General features: G+C 40.7%; 1 long non-coding RNA gene across 1 annotated transcript in view; it reads right to left on the reverse strand.

The window, feature by feature from the left end:
* The window catches only part of LOC134155893 (uncharacterized), a 64,741-nt gene extending 60,792 nt beyond the window's left edge, over positions 1-3,949 (reverse strand). Inside the window, exon 1 of the long non-coding RNA XR_009961764.1 lies at positions 3,740-3,949. This is a non-coding gene — a long non-coding RNA (uncharacterized LOC134155893). The remainder of the gene's footprint in view (positions 1-3,739) is intronic.
* Positions 3,950-21,296: the final 17,347 nt, after the last annotated feature.

Genomic DNA, 21,296 nt, shown 5'->3' on the forward strand with positions numbered 1-21,296 from the left:
TGAGCCAAAACAGAGCCTTTGGAGTAACCAGAAAAATTTCCGGCCCTAGCAGGTAGCTGGCACTGGAAATAAAGTGTGCTGTATAGTTAATGTGCTTGTTCTTTCTCATTTCAGCCCTACTACTGATATGAAAACAGTTAATTTATACCAGTTCTGATCATCACTTGTCCTAGTCACAGGGACAGTGTGAACATGGAAGGCAACACAAAAAATTGTATCTCAAATCCATAACTCAAGGAAATATTTCTGTTTACAAATGCAGCTAAGAAGAATACACAATTACTTCTTGTTCTTAGAACATCCATTGTCTGAGAGTGTGCAAAGCCTGTTCAGGTTTGCAGATGGTGGAGGCATCTAAAAGCTGTTACACCTGTACTTACTGACACAGGAGTATGCTGTGAGTTCAGAACATACACAAGCAACATCAACTTTGGAAGCGGAAGACCTTGGGGTGAGATCCTGGACAAACCAAGAATATTCTGAATGCTTGAGAAGCCTATACTATAGCTAGACCTCCATACACTGCTGAAGATAAAGGAAGAGTTTGGAGTTGTCCATGTTACAACTGTAGCATGAAGAATCATCAATAGTCTGAGACTTGAGAGCTCTTAAGTTGTACAAATCTCTGTTCACAGGATGGAGATACCAGAAAGGATGTCAGTATCTGCATCTCAAGAGTATGTCTGAAGACTTATGGATATGAGTAGTGCCTGACTTCTCAGATTCAAGAAAGTTTGGTTCAGTTCAACTAGCTCTAATAAGATTTAAACACAGAAGGCTGATAAATACTATGTTTGCACTTGAAGAGATCTGAGGCTTACACCTGTTCTTTAAGAAAAGGTCTAGGAGACTGCACATGCATAGTTGTAGAGGATTATATACCAGAAGGGCCTACTGGAAATCCCACATTGCTATGTATGTACTGATTTTATTTTTCTTTTTGTGTGTGTGTTTCAAGAGATTTCATATTATTCTGTGATTTGCAGGTTCTGTGTATAGAAAGTTTTGCTCGCTCTACAAGTAAAGAAAGGACTGTGTTGTCTGTAGTTCCAAAGAACATCTTTGTGGACAGAGATGAAAAGTTCACTGCTTTATGTTGTTCATTTGTTCTTCAGCTCCTTCCTTTTCACTGCTGCATCTAATCCACTACCCAGAGAAATCAAAGGATGAATTTTCTGATCAGTACTCCTCTGTTGGTGTCAGATACAATCAAAGACTGGGAGTTTATTACATTTCAAAGTGCTGGGATTTAGTGACAGATCAGATCAAATTGCCTAGGGGAAACTACCACGGATCAACATTTAAAGCGCACTGCCTTTTTCTTAAGTAAAACTTGGCCTGTTGTCAAGGAAGAAAACTTTTCATATTTTCATGCTTTCTCCTTTCAAACAAAGTCACATAAAATGCCCCACATATGTATGAAACAATAGTTAGCTGTTTGGATTCTCTGTTAAGTGGGAATTATTATGATTTCTTTATTTAACATGCACTGCAGAAAAGATACTTTATTTCCAAGGAACCAGAAATTATTCTAGACCAAAGTCCTCTTGTACCACCAATAATACAGAAGACAATTTATGGAAGCATGAGATATACTTACCTTCATTTCTAAGTTCATTTTGCATTACCTGACTAATGTAATGAGGTCATAGTGTTAATTAGATAAGATCATTTCCCATCTTCAAAAACCTTTACCAAACATTTTCTAGGCATGTAGGTGGTAGCTCAGGGTATCTCCTTCAGGCCTACCTACACTGTGCAATGAAGTAACATAAAAGAGACTCTAGGTGGTGAATCTAAAAGGCACAACTCTCTCAGGACAAGAATCTCTGTCTGATGAGCTCAGGTACCACACTGGAACAGTGTGCCCATCCTGCTCCTGAGACTGATTGGCTCAAACACCCCTGACTTAAACTGTTCTCTCCAACATCTTCACAAAGCAGGAACCTTTTTCATTCTTTCAAACCCTCTTACAACCAAAAAAAATCAGTTTCCAGCAACAGAGGTATAAGTCAATAAAGCAAGAATAGCTTTAGGATGCATTTGTGAACCGCAGTTTAGCAGATCTGAAAAAGCAGCAGCATAGTTGTGCATTATAATTCAGATGACAGGAATCATGACTTCTTCACATGAAAAGTCCCATCAAAATCACAACACATCACAACAGAGCACAAGAAACATCACAAGGACCTTAGGTGCTGATATTGCAAGTGACAACACACAGACAAACTGCTGAGACTACACACTGTCCCACTGAACATCAATAGAAATACTTTTAAGATCCCCCTTTCCACCCTGCTGCTACCAGTTGCTGAATTTGACTTATATTTTGCAGTCTTGTAGAATAGTCAAACAGGCAAATATACAGAGAAAGAAAATAACTCATCTGCTTGTGTTTTTAAATACTGGTTATGATATTCTTCAGTCAGTAAACTACATCACACAAGAGTTTTCCACCATAAGCAGGCTACAGGCACATATACATGGTACATGGTACCATATACATGGTACTAAAGAGCATATGATGTAATTTTCAACTTCATACACAAAATACGTGTCTCCTTTTAAAAGTGTGACAACTACCTTTAAATGACTGACCTGAAAAAAACAAACAAACAAAAGGGAGAGTTTTCTTTAACCACATTTTGGGTATTTGGGTTTTCTTAACCACAATATAGCTAGGCAAAGTCACAGTAGGTAAGATCCGCCACACACAGGCCACATCAAAAGCCGAAGTTCCTAGTACTTTTGTCTCCATCAGGATCAGACCAACAAAAAAACAAAAGAGCCACACTTCTTAGAGTGGAAATGCAGGAGACAAAGGTTCTGCCACTCTGAAAAACTAGACATGGAGCTGGGCACACAGAGTGATCTCTCCACCTGGGAGATGCACAACAGAGAGGAGCTTCAAACCTTTCCCAGTCATTCAGCACTCAGCAGGACTTACAGTACAACTCACCTGCTAACCTTAAACAACAGAAAACTAGATTACATGAGGCGAGTCATAACAACTTTAGAGTCCTCTGATCCTGGAACAGTAAGAATTCAGGTGATTCAACCTGTCTGCCCTTAATGCTACTCTTCCATCCAGTTTGCTGCTAAAATTAAATGCTTTCATCACCCTGTTTGTAGACATCCACAGTATAAACATTGAAAATATAGAAGATGTGTAGCCTAATCTGTTTCAATTTTGCACATAAAACTGCATAAAGATCCATTCACTTTATTCCTATCAGTCATACAGACACTTTTTCCTGAGTATTAATCATAGGATGTAATCTTGGGTGTCAGGTTCAACCATACCCTAAAATCCTGAAGAAAGCACTGCTGAACCCATTTCTGTTTTAATGCAAAGGAACTAGGTGTGGGAGAATATTCAAAAGAAGTAATCCAAATTCACTTTTTAAGATTAGTTAAACTACATTAAGCTGCCAAATGGATGTTTTTACTCAGAATGAAAGTGGCCTTAACTTGGTTTAGTTTAATTTGCTTTGGAAGAAGATCAGGAATTAATCTGATTTAACTAATCCACCTAAAGTCCATTAATTACTTCTGATTCTTGAGTTTTTCAGTACAGACAAATCTACTTTCATCTAGAGTCTGAGCTTGCAGATCCAGATGAAAGAGTTAAAGGAGCATATTCCAGAAACAGGTTAGAATCTCCATAGCTAAACCTCATTACATAATTTTGTGATCTTACGTAATACAACTCCATTGCAAAGCAAAAGAGATTAATCACCTTCAGTGTTCTACAGAGTAGGTCATGTGTGCCTAACTACAACAGACTAATTTAAGGCAAGCTCACCAGATAATCTGTTGCTCAAGAGGCTTTTAGCTGATAATGGTTGGAGGGTTTATGGTTGGGATTATCAGCTGAACTGGTATATTGAAAATACCAAAAACGGATCCCAAGAGGAAGAAAATACAGAACTTTCCTCTCTGACCTTACATTAACATTGGTCTCCTATCCAGGTTTTTAAGAGTTCCTGCTAGAGCGGTTGATATGCAAACAGGGTAGATTCTCTAAGAAGAAAACTTTCAGGTGGCCCTGGGGCACCAATCTGTCACCTGGAAATGGTGCTGGTATGAGCCGCGCTCAGTATCCTCAAAGATTTTCCATCTATCACTTAAAGGGAGATCAAAGATACTGATTATTTTGCAGGGCTTCTGAGGATGGAAATTACCACTAGATTAGGGGAAATCTGAATAAGTGACACAAATACAAATAGTAATTTGCTCCAGGAAAGAGAGGCTGAAGTCAAGCCTGCTGCAGTTATTCATCTGGGTTTTGTGACACTCCTCAGCCATGTATCACAACCTGGCTTCAGGGAACAAGTAAAGAACAGCCCTACTGTTTCCAGCTCAGCCCAAATATTACCTGCAGTTCTTACCTGCAAATGTGGTTTTGGAAAGAGAACTGCTTATATCTCAGGGAGAACTCATGCCTCACCACGTCTCACTGTCCCAGCTCTCTCAGAGAAGGGCTGCTACTGTCCCCCCTTTATGCCTCCACTGACCCCAACAGGCAGCATTGAGGGCAACTGGGGCCAGCCACTTTCCAGAGGAACTTTTAAACCCAGGTATTTAACAGCAACTTGGGGCATGCCATGTCACTCAAGTACTTAGAAAATCAACCACAGGAATTGACAGGTTTCAGACGGCACCCAAACAGCAATATGACCCCAGCTGATACTCTGCTACACAGGGCCAGGGCTGGAACTAGATGATCTTAATGTCCTTTCCAACTCCAACCATTCTATGATTCTATGATTATTTACATTCTAAATTTTCTATTTTACATGTATTTATCTTCTCCACAAAAGGAAGAAAGAATAAAGGTGAGAGGAGAACCTCTCAGAAGTGCTGTTACAGATAGGTAATTCACAGTGCATGCTCTCCCCCACAAGGGTTGTGTATTTTTTCAATTTTTTTTTTAATATATGCATATATAAAGGTATTTCCAGATAACATAACGCAACATGGGATCTCACACAAAATTTTAAAAGACTAAATTACGCAAGATTGAAAACATAGGAAACTGCTACATTAAGTAACTCTGACTCTATGAATTTTCACAAATTATAGACAGATTATAGACTCAAGGCACAGGAAAGATGACTGTTTGTTGCTTCTCTCTGTGCCACGCCTGAAAGACCACAGAGCCCTACCACCTTTTCCTGTAATCTAAGGACTAAACAGTAGCTCCCTGAAGTACCTAATCCCTACAGCCACCAGCCTGCTTCCTGCCTGTACCTGCAGATAAATCACTGGAGCTTCTGAGCCTTTTCTTCCATTACCTTTCTAGGTCCCTAGATTTGCAGAAGTATCAACACTGTTTCTGAACAGATCTGCAGAAGTATCAACACTGTTTCTGATCAGATCTCTTCCAGACTCCTTCCCATCACAAATCATACTGCTTATACATCTTCTCATGGCCTACTTTTCCTACCAGCAATCCTTTTTCAGCATCTCCTACAACCATATTTCCTTTACCTTCAGCTTTTCCATATTTCTTTAATGATGCTACCTACTTCCTGCCTCTCTCTTTTCTTCTGCTGCTCTGTCTAGTAGTTACAATTTCTTTCCTTTCTCTCCATAAATGGTTCAATATGCCCTTTGGTTCAGTACATCTTCCACAGGTTGTGTTATGTGCTCCTATTCACCACTCAGCCTACCCTCTGCTCTTCCATTCTTACATTTGATTTTGAAGCTACATTCAACAAAATCTAAATGCAAAGCCAGAAAGAAATAAAGCACTAGTAAAGCTGTGAACATATCACCATATATCTTCCAGCAAAGTTTAGCTCTAGCAGCCTTGCTAACAGTTTAAGGAGGGCCAATAGATCTCATTCAGGTAACACACCTGCAGCAGTACATGACTGTGCTTAGCTGCCTTGGCTCTACCTCACATCATTAGCACAGAGATTGCTGTGCTCCATGAAGCCAGGCATTACTCTCAGTGTATAATATAAACACTGCATAAGCAAGCAAAACTTAATGCAGGAAAAAACTTACTTACTTCATATTAGTAAAGCATTCTGGAAAATAATGTCCAGAGGATTACTGCTCTTCCAGTTGTGTGGCCCACAGCCTTATGACTTTTGGCAATCCAGCTGAGGCAGTCAATAACCTCTCAGAAAGACACTGCTGCCCATGGTGAATTATTGCTTAATTAGATGGAGCTTGGTTGTTCTATCACGTGTGCAATGCTTTAGGAATAAAATCAAGTGTATCTTGCTTTCTAAGCATTCATCTTACCTCACCAACAAACTGGGGAAGTGACAGCTTGCTACCAGGAGGAAAACTATCAAAAAGAGGTATCTGCTATGTTTCAAAAAAGGAGTGCAACTATAAACAGTTCAAACAACTCAATAGCCTGCAGTGCTGTCAGTCATAAATGCTTATGTGGTGCAGAAGCAGAGAAAAGGTCCAGTCAATATCAGGACCCCACTGTGATGAGCTGCATCAATGTGGGAAAACAGCCTGGCAAAATTTTCTCAGCAAAAGTAGCTCCATGGTCACCCCCCTCTATGCTTACTCGAATTTCCCACTATGGATGCCTTTATACTAATCTGCTTCCAAACTAGTTGGAGGCAATTTCAGAAAGGTCCTTTGGATTAAGAGTGGCCACATGAAGAGTTTGTGCAAAAATAGCTGACACATTTTAAATTCACATTCTGGATGGTTTTGAAGCAGCTTTCATGCATGAGTATATTCATTAAACATAAAATCCCTGCCTTCAAAGATTTATTATCCAAAAATCCAATCTCACAAATGTTTATACACCTTCTCAGCTTGTGGTACACAATTAAACAATTCTAGTGTGTTTCAAGAAGGTTGCATAAAGTTTCATGACATAAAATGTAGGAACAGCTTTTAATTTCTGAGTTAATTGGAGGTGATCTCCCTTATGTCAAACTCCTAACAACAGGTCAATAAATTCTGTAGGAGGTCTTTTCAAGCAATATTTAAATTTCCAGTTCATAAGAGAAGACTATAAAATCAGCATATACTTCACTGAATAATGTGCTTCTCAAGAGGCTAAAATCACTTATACTTCCCACATTTCAAACATTTAACATGCTAACACTTTTATTATTTGGTTAGTCAATTACTGAGGGTTTTCTATACAAAACTGGTGCAAAATAAATTCCTTGATTAATTTAACTCTTCAAAAGGTAGTGCAAAGAGTGAATAGAAGGATGAAAAAAGACTGTAAATAATACTACTGTTAAAAGGTTTTGTAATTTGTGTAGTGCACAGAAAATCCCTACAAACAAGACCTAAAAAAACATTGTGTGAGATATAGAGATATAGATATGGCTAGAAGCACTGGGGAACAGTGACAGTAGTTCAAATAAATCCAAAGATTAATTAAAAGAGATGCTGTTAGTGAAAAAATATTCCAATGCCTGTTCAGTACAGAGTTGAGGGAAGAAACTGTCAGGTCTCACAAATGAGTGACACTGTCCACAGAAGGGAATAACCCGAAAGCAAAGATAGTGTACTAATTCCACTGAGCGCCTCTACTGATAGGTCTCTGCAAAAAGTTCTGGCTAAATGAAGGTGCTGTGGTCTGAAGGAAGCCCTGAGGAAACATAATCAGAGACTCTAACTGTTGAGCAGAAGATGGACTGTGTAACACTGAAGGCACAAATGCTAAAGGCAAATGTGGACAGTGCATATTGGACTAGTAATCTTTCTACAGGAACTGTCATCACTGATGTGTCATGAAATCTCCTTTGAAAGCTGGTAATATACTGAAGACCATGAACTTAGAGAATGTATGTGTAATTCATCCCTTCTATAACATTCAATATGTGATATTAATAGCTCAAGCAGGATATTAAAGTATAAATTCCTCAGCTCACCCTGGACAAGAATAGGTGGCCAGAAGGCTAGCCCTCAATGCCTGCCTCCAGAGAAAGCCATCAAGCCTTCAGATCTTTATTCTAAACCTCAGTTCTCAAAGATGTGGACCATGGGTGAGTGAAGACACCAAAGCTATCAGAGAAGAAAGAGAGGAGATTAAATTTGTACAGAGAAAGTCTTATTAGCTACGCAATGCAAACTTCGAAGCTGAAGTAGTGAAATTAAGTGGGAAATTAGATTGGAGGGAGGGAGGCTGTCCAGAACACAGACACATTTGGGCTCTGGTTGAAAAAGGATAAGCGTGGCTATCTACTTACTGAGATTAACTGGATCTTTTTGTGTGTGTTTGTAACTTTTCCTTCCATATTGTCAGGCAACAGTATGGCCTTAACTCTTTCTTGGCCTTGTTTGACCAGTTAAGCTTGAAGTTGGCTACAGGGTGGCTTGGGAGAAAACCACTGAACTGAGCAGATAATAAAAATTTCAGTGTGACAATGATCCTTGTAGACCTGCAGGCATTTTTAGGACACCTAATGCTGAAGGCTACTTCTTGCTACACTGCTGATAACCCTTATTTGCAATTGGTATCACTGGTGCCAAGCCTTGGAAAATTGTTCCCTGTAGCAAACGCAAACCAGCATTTCTCTTGCAAGGAGCAGATGGATGAGCAGCACCCTGGCGTTTAGGCAAAGCCTGAGGCATCGCACTTGGGAAATTTTCAGTTATCTTTCTTTCCCATGGTTTTATAATTTAAGGAAAGGTTACAGAAGAGGTCAGGCAAATACTGTCATAACCTAGGAAACATTTCTGAAAGTCACAGTTACGTTGCTTTACTGGTTACACTATAAACTGATTCTTTTTTGTTAAACAAGGCAACTGCTGCAATCTCTTTTTCATTTTGATGGTTATAAATGCCTTTGGTTCTCAGCATCCCAATTCACAGTGAATACTTGAGAGTACTACAGATAAATTATCTGGGGTAGCAAGAAGAAAGAGGGGCACCAGCTGCTGTTTTAGAGGCCAGTGGATTTAGTGTGCTAGTCTCTTTCTTGCTCTACATTGTGTAATTTTGCAACAGTCATACACTGGGAAATACCCTGGACCAGCTGGTTGTGAAAGTAATTCGGGTTGGTATCTTACAGCCTGCAGCTGCCTGGCTTGGATAGAGAGCCACCATTCTCTGAATGAGCCATACCTTAAAATGAGCTTTTGTCATTCATCATATGTTATTCCTCATCAGCTACAGTCTTGGGTTTCTTTGGGTTCTGCCAGGCATGTGGTTTTCATAGGAACTTAGTGCTAGCGAAACAGTCTGCATGAAAAATTCATTTACGTCAAATCACTGCAGCATCTAGTTTATCAAAGCAAGTGCTTCTACGCTCAACCAGTGTAAGCCACAGACAGGAGGCTTTAGGCAATCAGTTGTAAGATTAGGAAAAAATCTGAATATATAACCTGCTCATGCATTTCTGAATGTAAACAATAAATACCCAGTGGCACAGGAACAGTAGGCAGCAGGTCACTGCTGTCCATCAAATATTTTATCAGCTTCAGTAATGGAACATGGATATTTATCTGGGATGAAAACACACTGCTGTATAGTCTGCTTTGATTAACTCATCACATAAATCCTCTCTTACAAGAATTTTCAGGACATATTGAAGGCGTTATTAGGAATGTCAAGGCTAGAACTGTCAGGCGCTACAGCATGCAGGAGCCTCTATTGAGCAAGGCAGCAGATAACAAAACCCTCTGAGTTAAAAATGCTTGATTAATTTAACTTTCTTACATGAAATAAAAACCTGAGTTTGTTTTCTAATTCTTCCCTTGCTGTTCAGACAAACATCTCCACTTTAGAACATTATTTTGATTTAGTTTCCAGCTATGATTTCCCCAAGTACCTTTGCCAATTAGACATCTCAAGTTGGGTGAATTTTTATGAATGACTGGACTGCTGACAAGTGTTAAGCTTCCTATAGTTTTAATATTGCCTCAATAATTACATATCCCTCATATATCCAGAAATAAACACAATTTTTCAAAGAGGTGGTATCAGAAAAAGATGCAGATTGAGTTGAAGTACTTCAGGGAGCTTGGATGTTGAGATGTCATCCCACAGACTAAACAATATTGCTTGAGAGTTCCTAAGAAACCTGTGAAGACTGTAGAAACACTGCAAAAAGCAATTAGACCCTTGCAAGGAGAAGGAATTTTACATGGTTTTGCTACTAAAAGACCAAGCTAAAAATGAATACAATTAGAAATAAAGTTTTCATAAGATTCTCTCAATTTGTGTTCCAAATCTCTGCCAATTCCTAGCTGTAGTTTTTGTGACGCTAATCTATTTTTTACAGCCACACAGCATTTTTATGAAACAATTTCCTATCTTAGAAAATATTCATTTCATGAGCAAAATAAAATAATAATAAAAAAATAAACCATAAAGCTGGAAAGGTCTGCATTTTTGTTTATATATGAAAATCTAACTATTTTATTTAGATTTTTTTCTACAATGCCTCATGAAATTAATACACTGGTTGCTGAATGCTCCCATCCTCCCCTGCACATTGTGCTCCCTAGCTGGATTTTCTCTTCCATCATTAAAGACCTTCTCTCACATGGGATGAGGCTGTCATAGTCCCTTTATGAAAGAAGGAAATTATGAGCCAACAGGGAAATGTTTTGGAATCCAAAATATAACTGATTTTAATTAAATGTTCCATTTGCAAGTGTTTTGCCAAAATCCGTATTGTTTTCAAGACAACAAAACCAAACTGAAAGTCTCCATACAGCTTTATTTTAAAGTTTTGTCAACAGTGGGAAACCATCAGGCGCCACTGTGTTTGCCCATACAAATGAGTTATCTAAGTGTGGGAAAGCTAGAAAGCCCTAAATTTAGCCACAATAAACCCAGAGTATTTCTGCAATGACAATAATGGTACTGAAATTATTACAATTATAATTTAAATCATAGAAGGTCAACTTTAATTTATTCAAGCAGAATTTATTCTTCCCATAGGAATATCTGTGACAGGGGCTGTTGGAAAGTGACAAGTATTGCATACTTTATTCTGATTTCTTTTACTAAACCAAATATATTTACATAAAATAGATAAATATCAGCATAGTAAATCCAGAGGGCCACTGCAGCCAGGGAATGTTAAACTCTTTGCCCTCCCCAGAAGGAGAGCAAACATGATCTGTGAGAAACAGGAAATTAATGCTTGAGATTCTCTAGTATAAAGCAAGTGTTCCCTCTAAGCCTGAATCAAATGTTGTTCAGGCACTAACTGCTTTCTTCACCATAGTTTTCAAAGTGAGAAAAGGTGTGATACTGCAAAGAGGGTGAAGAATAGTAAATTTGAAGGAAAAATATTACAATAACCCTACTAAGATTCATTGACTGTTTTAGTCCTAGAACCACACGTATTCCTAAAAAGATTTTTTTTTAATCTGTTGGTTTTTTTTTTAGCATATACATTGTTTGTTTCCCTCTTCCCACACAGTTTGACAGGTAGTTTCTTTCTCTTGTTTTGTTTCTCTTTCATCTGGTGGTTTTCAGGAGGAAGAACTGTGTGTTTTGAATTTATAGCACAGTAAGAACATATTAAATTTAAAGCCATAATCTGATGTAAAGGCATTCAAACCACTACAAATAATAAAAGGCAGATATAAATTGTCCTAGACTGCTTAGTTGTAAATGCAAGAGTTATGAGTCGAGACTAAGCTGTAGTGGCATTTTGGCTGTCTCAGTGTAGACTAAGCCAGAGATCGAATGCCTGCTCAGATCTTTATAAACTGAAGTCCAGTTCCTGTGTAGATTTTGAATACCCATTTGCATATGCAAATGACACCATTATTTATGTAAATTGGACATTTGTTCACACAGCAGAGTAGAAAATGTGCAGTATATCCATGCACAATTAGTGGAAGCAACTGTGCTACCCACATACACAAAAGTAACCCTGATTACAAGAAGCAGCTACCAAGTAACTTTCAGGTCAGTGGCACGTGTTCCATGCTTCAGCAGCATGCAGTCAATGACAGTTTGACTGTTACTGCCTGAAATTGCCAATAAATCCAATAAGAGAAAGAAATTAATTTTCAGACGCAATAACAACAGAGATGGCAGTCGTAACTTTCATATTAAGACAGGAGGAAAAGTAGAGATCATTTAACTCAGTATTCCTGAAAATAGTTCGGGGAGCAGACCTGAGCTGCCATCACTTCACCATCACAGATCGCTCACTGTTCTCTGGCTACAGCAAATACTTCTACAGCATCTACACATGTATGTGGTTGTAAACATGCAGAAAAGCTAATGAGACACATCCTGAGACTGCTGCAAAGTAATTCATTATTCTGTTTCAGTTATCCATCCAAAAATAATTAATGCATGCAGACTTCGAACACATCGTGCAGGTCAGGTTTGGCAGGGAGGCTTTGATAAGTGAGTTAATGATAAAAAAGTCTTTTCTAGAAATATAAAAGTTAACTCATGATGACTTTGAAAGTCTTTCTCATTCCATCCTGTGATGAGATGTATTTCTTTATTCTCAATTTACTTCTCTGTGGCATGTCTAGTTTGAAGCATAAGTAAAACGGCAGCCCCACCGAGAACAAGAGAAGGAGGGAGAGAAAGTGTCTTTTTCAAGGAACAGAGATACCTAAACGGTGATCAAAATATCTATGAATCAACACTGAAGGCACATTTTTGACCCATGTTATTTAGTCTTATTTAAGAAAGACTGATACAGCTATCAGACTTATCATATATAATTGATGCCATTTTCATGGAAATAAAGGGTGTTCATAAAGTCATTTGACTCTGCTAGTCCTTCTTTACTCATAGTGAAATTGAGTAAAAACGATTTTAAGCTGAACAGAAGCGCCTCAGACCCTCAGATTCTTCTTGAGCACCCCTACAGGTCTATACAAACTTTAGCAGTAACACAGCTGTTCCCCAAATGTGTTCAACAACTGTTCTCTAAAACGCCATCAGTTTCACAGTGCAAATGGGTCCTAAAATAGCTAGAACATTATGTCCTTTACCATTATATCTTCCCTCCTGGCTGCCAGATTGTTCTCTTTTTCTTCTTTGATGGATTAAGTAGAACCACAGCAATTTGTTGATTTGAAAACTAAGCAATCTCTTTAAACTGCCTCTGCGCTTATTCACTGCTGTCACTGACTCTACCTGAATTAATTTTGGAGCCTGCATTATAAAATGCTTTATTCATAAGGAATATGCATATGCAAGCAGTGTTGACAAATCTGATAGAACAGACTAATTTCATACCAACAGTCATCTTTGAAGATTTACCTTTTTGGCTCTGTTGCTGACATTGATTCCCTTCCCTGGTCTTTTTAGGTTGGTTCTGCAAACATTTCACTTTTAAGAAATGTCCTTTCACAGATGCCCCTCTTGTTGGACTGCGCAGAAGTACTATCAGTTACAGCACTCTTTCAAAATCTGTCAGCACCAACAGTGCTATTTAAGCATCAGTGTGATTTTTCTTGAAACAAGCAAAGAAAATAGGCCCAATTCCATTCCCAGAAACCAGGCAGAAATTAATTAACAAATAACTTGACATTAGAAAGACAACCTTCTCTGCAACTTCAGTGCTCCCTTCTTCTCCATTGAGAGGTGTGTGGGATCACAGGCCAGCTGTTAAGGTTTGGCTATGACAGCTCTTCACTCAGAGGGTATAAATACAGTTATGTCTCAGAGTAAGAAGAAAAAAAACAGTTGTTACCCCAAAACCTCAAAATGGAGCAAAAGATTGCACTGGTACAGTAGGGAACATTAGCAAGGTCAGCTCACTTTGCCTTTTCCCTTATGTCCTGGGTTCAGCAGTAGCAGTCATTTTTCCCCTTCTTGGTAGCTGGTGCAATGCAGTGTTTTGACTTTCAGCTCGGGAACAGAGCTGATAACAAGGATGTTTTGGTTTGGCCAAGGACTTTGTGAGCCTCATGCTCTGCCAGGGAGGAGGGGAAGCCAGGAGGAAGCAGAGACAGGACACCTGACCCAAACTGACCAAAGAGGTATTCCATACCACAGCACGTCATGCCCAGGAGGTAACTGGGAGTTAGCCGGAAGGGCTGGGAGACTGCGGGGTTGGAGGAGGTATCGGTCAGAGCTTGGTCGGGCTGGGGGGGGCGAGTTATCGGTCGGCTGGTGGTGAGATGATGTATTCTCTTCCCTTGTTATTTCCTTTATCATTATTATCATTGGTGGTAGCAGTAGTGATTTGTGTTATACCTTAGTTACTAAACTGTTCTTATCTCAACCCGTGGGAGTTGCATTCTTTTCGATTCTCCTCTCCGTCCCTCCGGGAGCAGGGGGAGGGCAAGAAAGGGGGGGAAGTGAGCGAACGAATTACCTGACTGGGTTTAAACCACGACACCTTAGTTCACCAATAGATGGTGGCAAAGACCCCCTCTGAAGCTACCACTGGATTTGCACAGTTAACATTTTTAAATCCCCCTAATAACATGTAAAAAGGGGAAGTCAGATGCAGATGTCTCCCTTGCAACAACCACCTATAGACAGTTTACTAACTTTCTTATTCCTAACATACCTGTACATAAATATTGTTTATGCTAGTTTTCTGTATTTTCAGATAAGAACGTATTTGTTTCCTCTTTCGTAAGGTAACAATAGCGTATCTCTTTAATTTCATACAACAGAGCATAGAGGAACATCAAAGCAAGCTCTTCTACAATAGGTTAAGAAATGAACTTTGTAAGCGGCAAGGAGAAGCAGACAGGCCAACCCAATATGGGTGATAAGCAACTTCTAGTTTATTTGTGACGCAGTTCACACATATATAGGAGTGGTATTCAGCCACTCCTTCTTGGCATAACAGTATTGGTTAGCCCCCACAGCTTCCTCCACATTCTCCTCCCAGGTCCGGTCTTCGGCCACCTGTGGGGGCCACCCCCTGCCTTGCTTGCACAGTCCTCCAGAACTCTATGGTTCTGCTCTTAGAGTCATTCTGCAACAATTCCCCCCTTTTTCTTTGTGCAAGCAAGGCATTATGGGTTATTCTGTTCACCTGTTTTATCACACAACTATAAGCAAGTCTAATAGCTATGATGATTAACCTAACAATGATACATAAGTGCAATACTTCAAACAACAGTGTTTGACTCAACCTGTAATGCCCCGTGAAGACAACCATCTAGTTATTCTTAGGATATTGCTCATTTACTATTGCTGGGTAAGCTGAGCCAGGGTTCTCAGCTGTGCGTGCATCGAATTAGCATAATCAGAGAGACTCATACAACACATTCCATCAAACTCTTCACATCCATGTCCCTGTTCCAACAACAAAAGGTTCTGCAGTGTTGCATGTCTCACAGAGTCAACATTAAAACAAATCAGAAATTGCCTTCGATGTAGAATTGTCTGCTTAGCAACTCAGCAACCCAGTCTGCTTAGTTGAGCCAAGGCCCCGGCTGAAGCACTTACAGTGATTTGGCATATTATGATTGGATACATGTTTTGAAGACCCTTAGTGACTAACATATAATTGGTTAAACACAGGTGTGAGAACTCAACCTTGAAAGCTTGCCAACAGTCCACAGTTCTCATTAACTTGGTGAATTCCAGCCTCTTATCTTGCTTGCTTAAGCTTCTTCGGGCCTCTCATGGCCTTGCTGTATCTTTCAGGACTATTCAAAGTTTATGTACCAATTATGCATTCTCCTGTGAGAACACTGTCTCCACATCTCCCCCCTTTTGTTTTATCCAGTAACAAGTCACTACTACAGCAAGGCACACACAAATTTACATTAGCAGAGTAACTATTACAGGGTGCAGCAGCATGTCGAAGATGCTGATGGCAGTGAAGGACTAGCCAAAGAAATTTCTTACCAGTGGAATTCTCCCCCCTCTTAATTTGTTCCATCACCTGCTTTATAACACTACCATAGTATTAAAATTTTTCTAGCTTTTGCCTTAGCATTTTCTAGCAGCTACTGCAAATTTCCATACTCTAACATCTCTTTTACAAGTGACAAATCTATACAATACAAGGTGCAGTTTCTTACTAGCAACTAGCTAGTAAATACAGGTGGTTTTATACACAAAATCACAACCTCTAATATAGCTACTTTACAAGCACACATATTCAGGATGTTACTTTTCAGTTGTCCCCAAGTGATGTTTTGCAGTTATTTGTTCTTTCTCTTCCTCTATCTCATTCTGCTTGGGGTAATCACAGTCAGCTCCTGTAGCTGAGGCATCAGGTTTATCCATTCGTCTGTCCAGCTCATGGCAAGGCTTGACAAACTTTGCAGGCAGTCACCATGGACCTGTAGGCAGGAGGACACAAATATACCCCCTCCCCCAGGTTATCAGTTCTTCAGTTCTTGAGAAGTAGACAGGTTAGACAGGTTAAGTGCAGCATCATTACTCTCTCCCCCCCCCCCTTTTTTTTTTTTTTTTTTTTTTTTTTTTTTTTTTTTTTTTTTTTTGTGTCCCTGCAAAAGCCATCATTACTCCCACTACAGTCCCACGTACAGAACGTGGCACAAGGACCCTGTGGAGACTAACAGCAAACCAGCTCCAAGAAGCATCATTGCAGTGCAAGGTGGCAGACTCAACCTTAGCAGGCGTCCCCGCAGAGGCTCTGCCTCCCCCACATCGTATGAGGCTTGGGCTTTTAAACTGACCAAAATGCACACTCATTCCAACACAGGTGGCCAGCCTGTGCTGGAAGAAGTGGCCAGCAGTATCTACAGAGGTCTCCAAGGGTTGATAGAAACCTGGACATACTTATATTTACCAACTTCTAACACATGAGTATCACAGAGAAACTGTATGGGCTCCCCCTGTCAATTGCAAGAAAAAAATCATAACATATACAGCTTGAGTGTAAGAGAATTTTAACACATACGTGGTCACTGTTTGTCAGGCCTCCTTAACTATTTTGAGATCAAGAGCTTCCCACTCTTTAGCCCCCTGCTGTGTAGTAAACACAGGATATGCAAAGATGCCCACTGCAGAAAATTCCCCAGTAATGATCACATATTTGGTTACCCATTGTTACAACTGAGCGTCTCCAGGGCCAGTAAGTCTGAGCAGACCGACCCGGGAGACGAAGAGTCAGGGTCTGGAAGCAGAGGATATAAATCTGGCCCGGATTCAGGGGACTCGGGGGCTGATCCTGCGCCGAACTCAGGGTCTCCGTTGCTCGCAGCTGTGTCTTTCTTATCAGATGTCTCTCGTTCGGTATGTAGCCATCTGCAGACCTGGCTCCTCCGTGACTGAGTTAAAAGTTTTTTCAGTCTAGGGCGTAGTGGGCTGGAGAGGCTCGCGGCTCCTTTAAATCTCCCGCTCGCGCATGATCCCTATTTTCTACTGCGTGCTTCACAGTGGCGCCGCAATCGATCCGGCGCCGAGGCACCGCCCTCTTTCTTTCGGATTCCTCGACTTTTATCATACGTGTACCTTCTAATATACTTTCTCTGTCCTTTTCACAGTCCCTACTTTCGGAACTGGGGTGGTGGGGGAGCAGGGGGTTACACCTCCTCCGCGGCACCTTCTGATGGAGGGGGAGAAAAGGAAGGGGGGGGTGGGAAACCCTGTGCTCCCGCGAGTTGGGGGGGGGGGGGGGGGACGAGTTATAATCTTCCCCCGGTTTCAACCGACCGGGGACGTCTGTTCCTAGTTTCTCCGTTGCTACCGCGGCAGTTTTCTTTTCTGCCTTGTATCTTTTTATACAGTTCATTACTTCCCTCCGTGGTTTACCGAGTTTCTTTGCCTTTTTATAATCATTAAGCACCGAGTCAAATAGTTCATCACCAAACTTTCGCCGCTCTCCTCAAATATTGTATTAGGATCTGCAAAAAAAATCTCTTAGCCTTCCCTACAGGCAGTAGACCTGCTAGCTGCTTTAGAGTCTCAGGCTCAATTCCCCGCTTTTATAAAAAGCACTGTAAAAAGTTCAGGGCTCAGTTCCCCGCTTTTATAAAAAGCACTGTAGTAAGTCCAGGGCTACCTCTCGGTCCATTTTCATGGCCAGCCTTTTCCGGATCGTCTTCTTCTGGGTCGTCCTGTAATCTCGGTCTCCGGATCGGCCTCCCGACGCAGCAGTGTCTGGTTCGCCCCAGCGGCGGATTCTTTCTGTTAGTCCAAGCACCCGGGTCCGTCACGCCACCGCAGCAGCACTGCCCGCGCTTCCCGGCAGCTGCCGCCGGCGCCGCTCACTCGCCGTTCCGGGTCCCCGTCGACCGGGGCCCTGTATCCTGGGTCCCCGCTAGTCGGGGCCCTGTATTCCGGGTCCCCGTCGACCGGGGCCCTGTATCCGGGTCCCCATTAAACCGGGGCCCTGTATCCGGGTCCCCGCTAGTCGGGGCCCTGTATCCCGGGTCCCCGCTAGTCGGGGCCCTGTATCCGGGTCCCCAGCGACCAGGGCCCTGTAGTCCGCGTCCCTGTTCGGGCGCCATTTGTAAGCGGCGAGGAGAAGCAGACAGGCCAACCCAATATGGGTGATAAGCAACTTCTACCTTATTTGTGACGCAGTTCACACATATATATGAGTGGTAGTATTCAGCCACTCCTTCTTGGCATAACAGCATTGGTTAGCCCCACACAGCTTCCTCCACATTCTCCTCCCAGGTCCGGTCTCCGGCCACCTGTGGGGGCCACCCCCTGCCTTGCTTGCACAGTCCTCCAGAACTCTATGGTTCTGCTCTTAGAGTCATTCTGCAACAGAACTTGTTCCTGAGACCTTAGCACATGTCTGCCTGAAAGGGAGGAGGGACTGGAGAAGGAATACTCACAGAAAGTGATTTCAACCTCTTGTTCCTATATGTAACATTTTGAAGAGGCAACTTCGTGTCATTTCCAGAGACTCCACCTAGCTGCAAGCCATTGAGCCTGTGTCTGGCAGTACTTGGTGGTAAAATCAGCAAAGATTATTTTGGTTTGATTCAAAGGCTTTCAAGTTCCATCTTTATGCTTCAGGAAGTCGTGAAAGAAATCTACTCCTGCCTGATTCGGGAACAGAGGAGTAGGGGTAGAGCACTGAGAGTGGCTGGAACACTAAGGGTGGCTAAGTCACTAGCACAGGTGATTTATGAATGAGGAGCTCTAAATGTTTACAAAGAACTCACCACAATACTGGCTGAAGTAAATCAGATGTGCTAGCCAAATTACAGAGCACATAATGATATCCTGCCTATCTTAATATGTCATTGTTTTCAGTTCATGGTGATATTCGCCACCTCATCTTATGATCCTGTGTAATGCTGCCAGTAAATGACTGTCCCATTCCACATCAGCTTTTGTGAGATGGCAAAAAGAAGTCTCATTAATCTTTTATTTGAGAACAAAGAACTTTGAGGTCCTTGGGTTTAAACTGATTTTTAAAAAAGCGATTTTAGTCTCTCTGCTGTCAGGTTCACCTCCAAACACAACTGTGCCAGTTTCTTTTACCACATACCTTTGTAGAGCACTTCATAAGAATTTTTGTGTGTGTGTTTAGATAATTCTCTTACATGCTTTTTAGTTCTCCGCTTGTCTCCAACATAGGGATCTCTGGTCAGCTTATTTGTATAAGTACCTATCTGTCAGCATAAATAACCCATTGTGCATCAAGCTTTGCATCTCAAAACCAAGAACAAAAAATATGTTCTCAGCTGTTTTTTCCCTAGCAAGCATAAGGAAAACTTCCCACACTAATTTGCACAGAGAATATTATTTAGATTTTTTTGTATGGGAGCGCTAAACTACTTTTTCTAAATTATAAACCTTATTTTTCCATCACGTTTTGAAATGTAGGTATGTAAAGAGTTCAAAAACACATCCCCAGTCAACTCTGGAACTATTTCCTACCAAGAGCTAGAAAAAGCAGCCCTGAACAGGGTATCTGTGATGTTGGATCAGGTAAGCTCCAGAGATCCCTTGCAACCTAAATTATTCTACGAATCTATAACTCTGTGATTCATTCACCTTCAATTCATATTGGTTTGCTTCTCTGGCTTATTTATAATAGAAGTGTTGAGTTTCTAAAAATAAGTTTAAAACAGAGAACATATATAAGTAGCTCAGTTTCTATTCTTACCTAGTCTGGAGCTGATACAAAAAGTGATAATACTCAGGATCCCAGAAGAGTGTTGGTACTAATACTTTGCTAAGAAATCATCACAGACAGTGCACAAACCTCCTAACACTCAAAGTCTAGACAGCTCCTTTTTTTATTGCCATACGATATCCTTACCTTACTGAGTCACATACTCTTCAGTGTTTTTTATTGTCTATATGAGGTGAGGTGCTATCTTTACTCAAAATGGATGCTAAACTCGGGATATGTACTGTGCCTTAATTCATGCCACCCAGTATCAGCTTATGCTTTTAATTTCATCTATGCATTTAGCTGAGACAAGAGGATGGCAAGAATTTGTACTGGGATTTTAGATGATGATGATGATGATGATGATGATGATGATGATGATGATGATTGTGGTTATTATTATTATAGCAGGATGAAGGGAATACAGTTATATTCCCAGCCACCATCTTATTTATTATTCATTGGCTTTTACAGATTTTTGGATTAATTTCTGATGATCAAACATACTCCTGAGGGTTTGAATACTACGTAGTCTTTTACAGAGCAAACTGGACAATAATGGCAACGAAAACTAAGAGTAGCCCTTCTACAAAGGGACAAAATCAAGTAGCAGTTCAAACAGATTAGCAAAAAAGCTAGGTAAGGGTGTAGTGCATTGGACTGAATTAGTGGTCACCCTTCTTGCCTACTTAAAAGGGATTCCTTGGGAAGTGTGGATTATGGTATTTTTTAGTCTAAATGGTGTAATGGCCTGAGGGCAAGAAGTGAAAACACACCTTCAGAACTCAAAAGGTTTACAAATGCACTAGCTGTGCTCCAGCTATCCAGCAAAGACTATATACACCAAAGACACATTTCACATGTGTTGTTTTTTTTTCATCCAGTGATGTTTGCTGGCTCTAGACTACTGCCTTGATCTAAAAAGCTTCTTCAACATCTGCAAGCTGAACTGGGAGCAGTAGTGGGAGCATTGTGGCTTGTTTGCACAGACAAAAAGGGGTTGCTTGCTTATGTGTTTGAAGTCAGGGCACACATTGTTGGGAGCAGCATTCAGCCTGAAGAAAAATGCTAGGAAGTTCATCATACTGAGTATAATTATTCCTAAAAGCTTAGCACTTGATCCAATGTCTATTTAAGTCAATGGGCGTTTTTCATTGACTTGGGGTGATAGATAAAATGGGCCATTAGTGCACTTTTTAAAAGCTTCGCTGAACAAACATCACTAGGTGATTCAGATCTTTTTTATAATGCTTTTCCTTCTCTCATATACTGCATTTATCTCTATTCTTGTCCTTTACAGCAGCTTGTATTGTAACACCTTCTCCTGCATCACACAAGGAG

Source organism: Pezoporus occidentalis, unplaced genomic scaffold, assembly GCF_034315485.1.
Source record: "Pezoporus occidentalis ecotype Australia unplaced genomic scaffold, CSIRO_AGI_Poc_V1 ctg80, whole genome shotgun sequence".
Taxonomy (NCBI): Eukaryota; Metazoa; Chordata; class Aves; order Psittaciformes; family Psittacidae; genus Pezoporus; species Pezoporus occidentalis.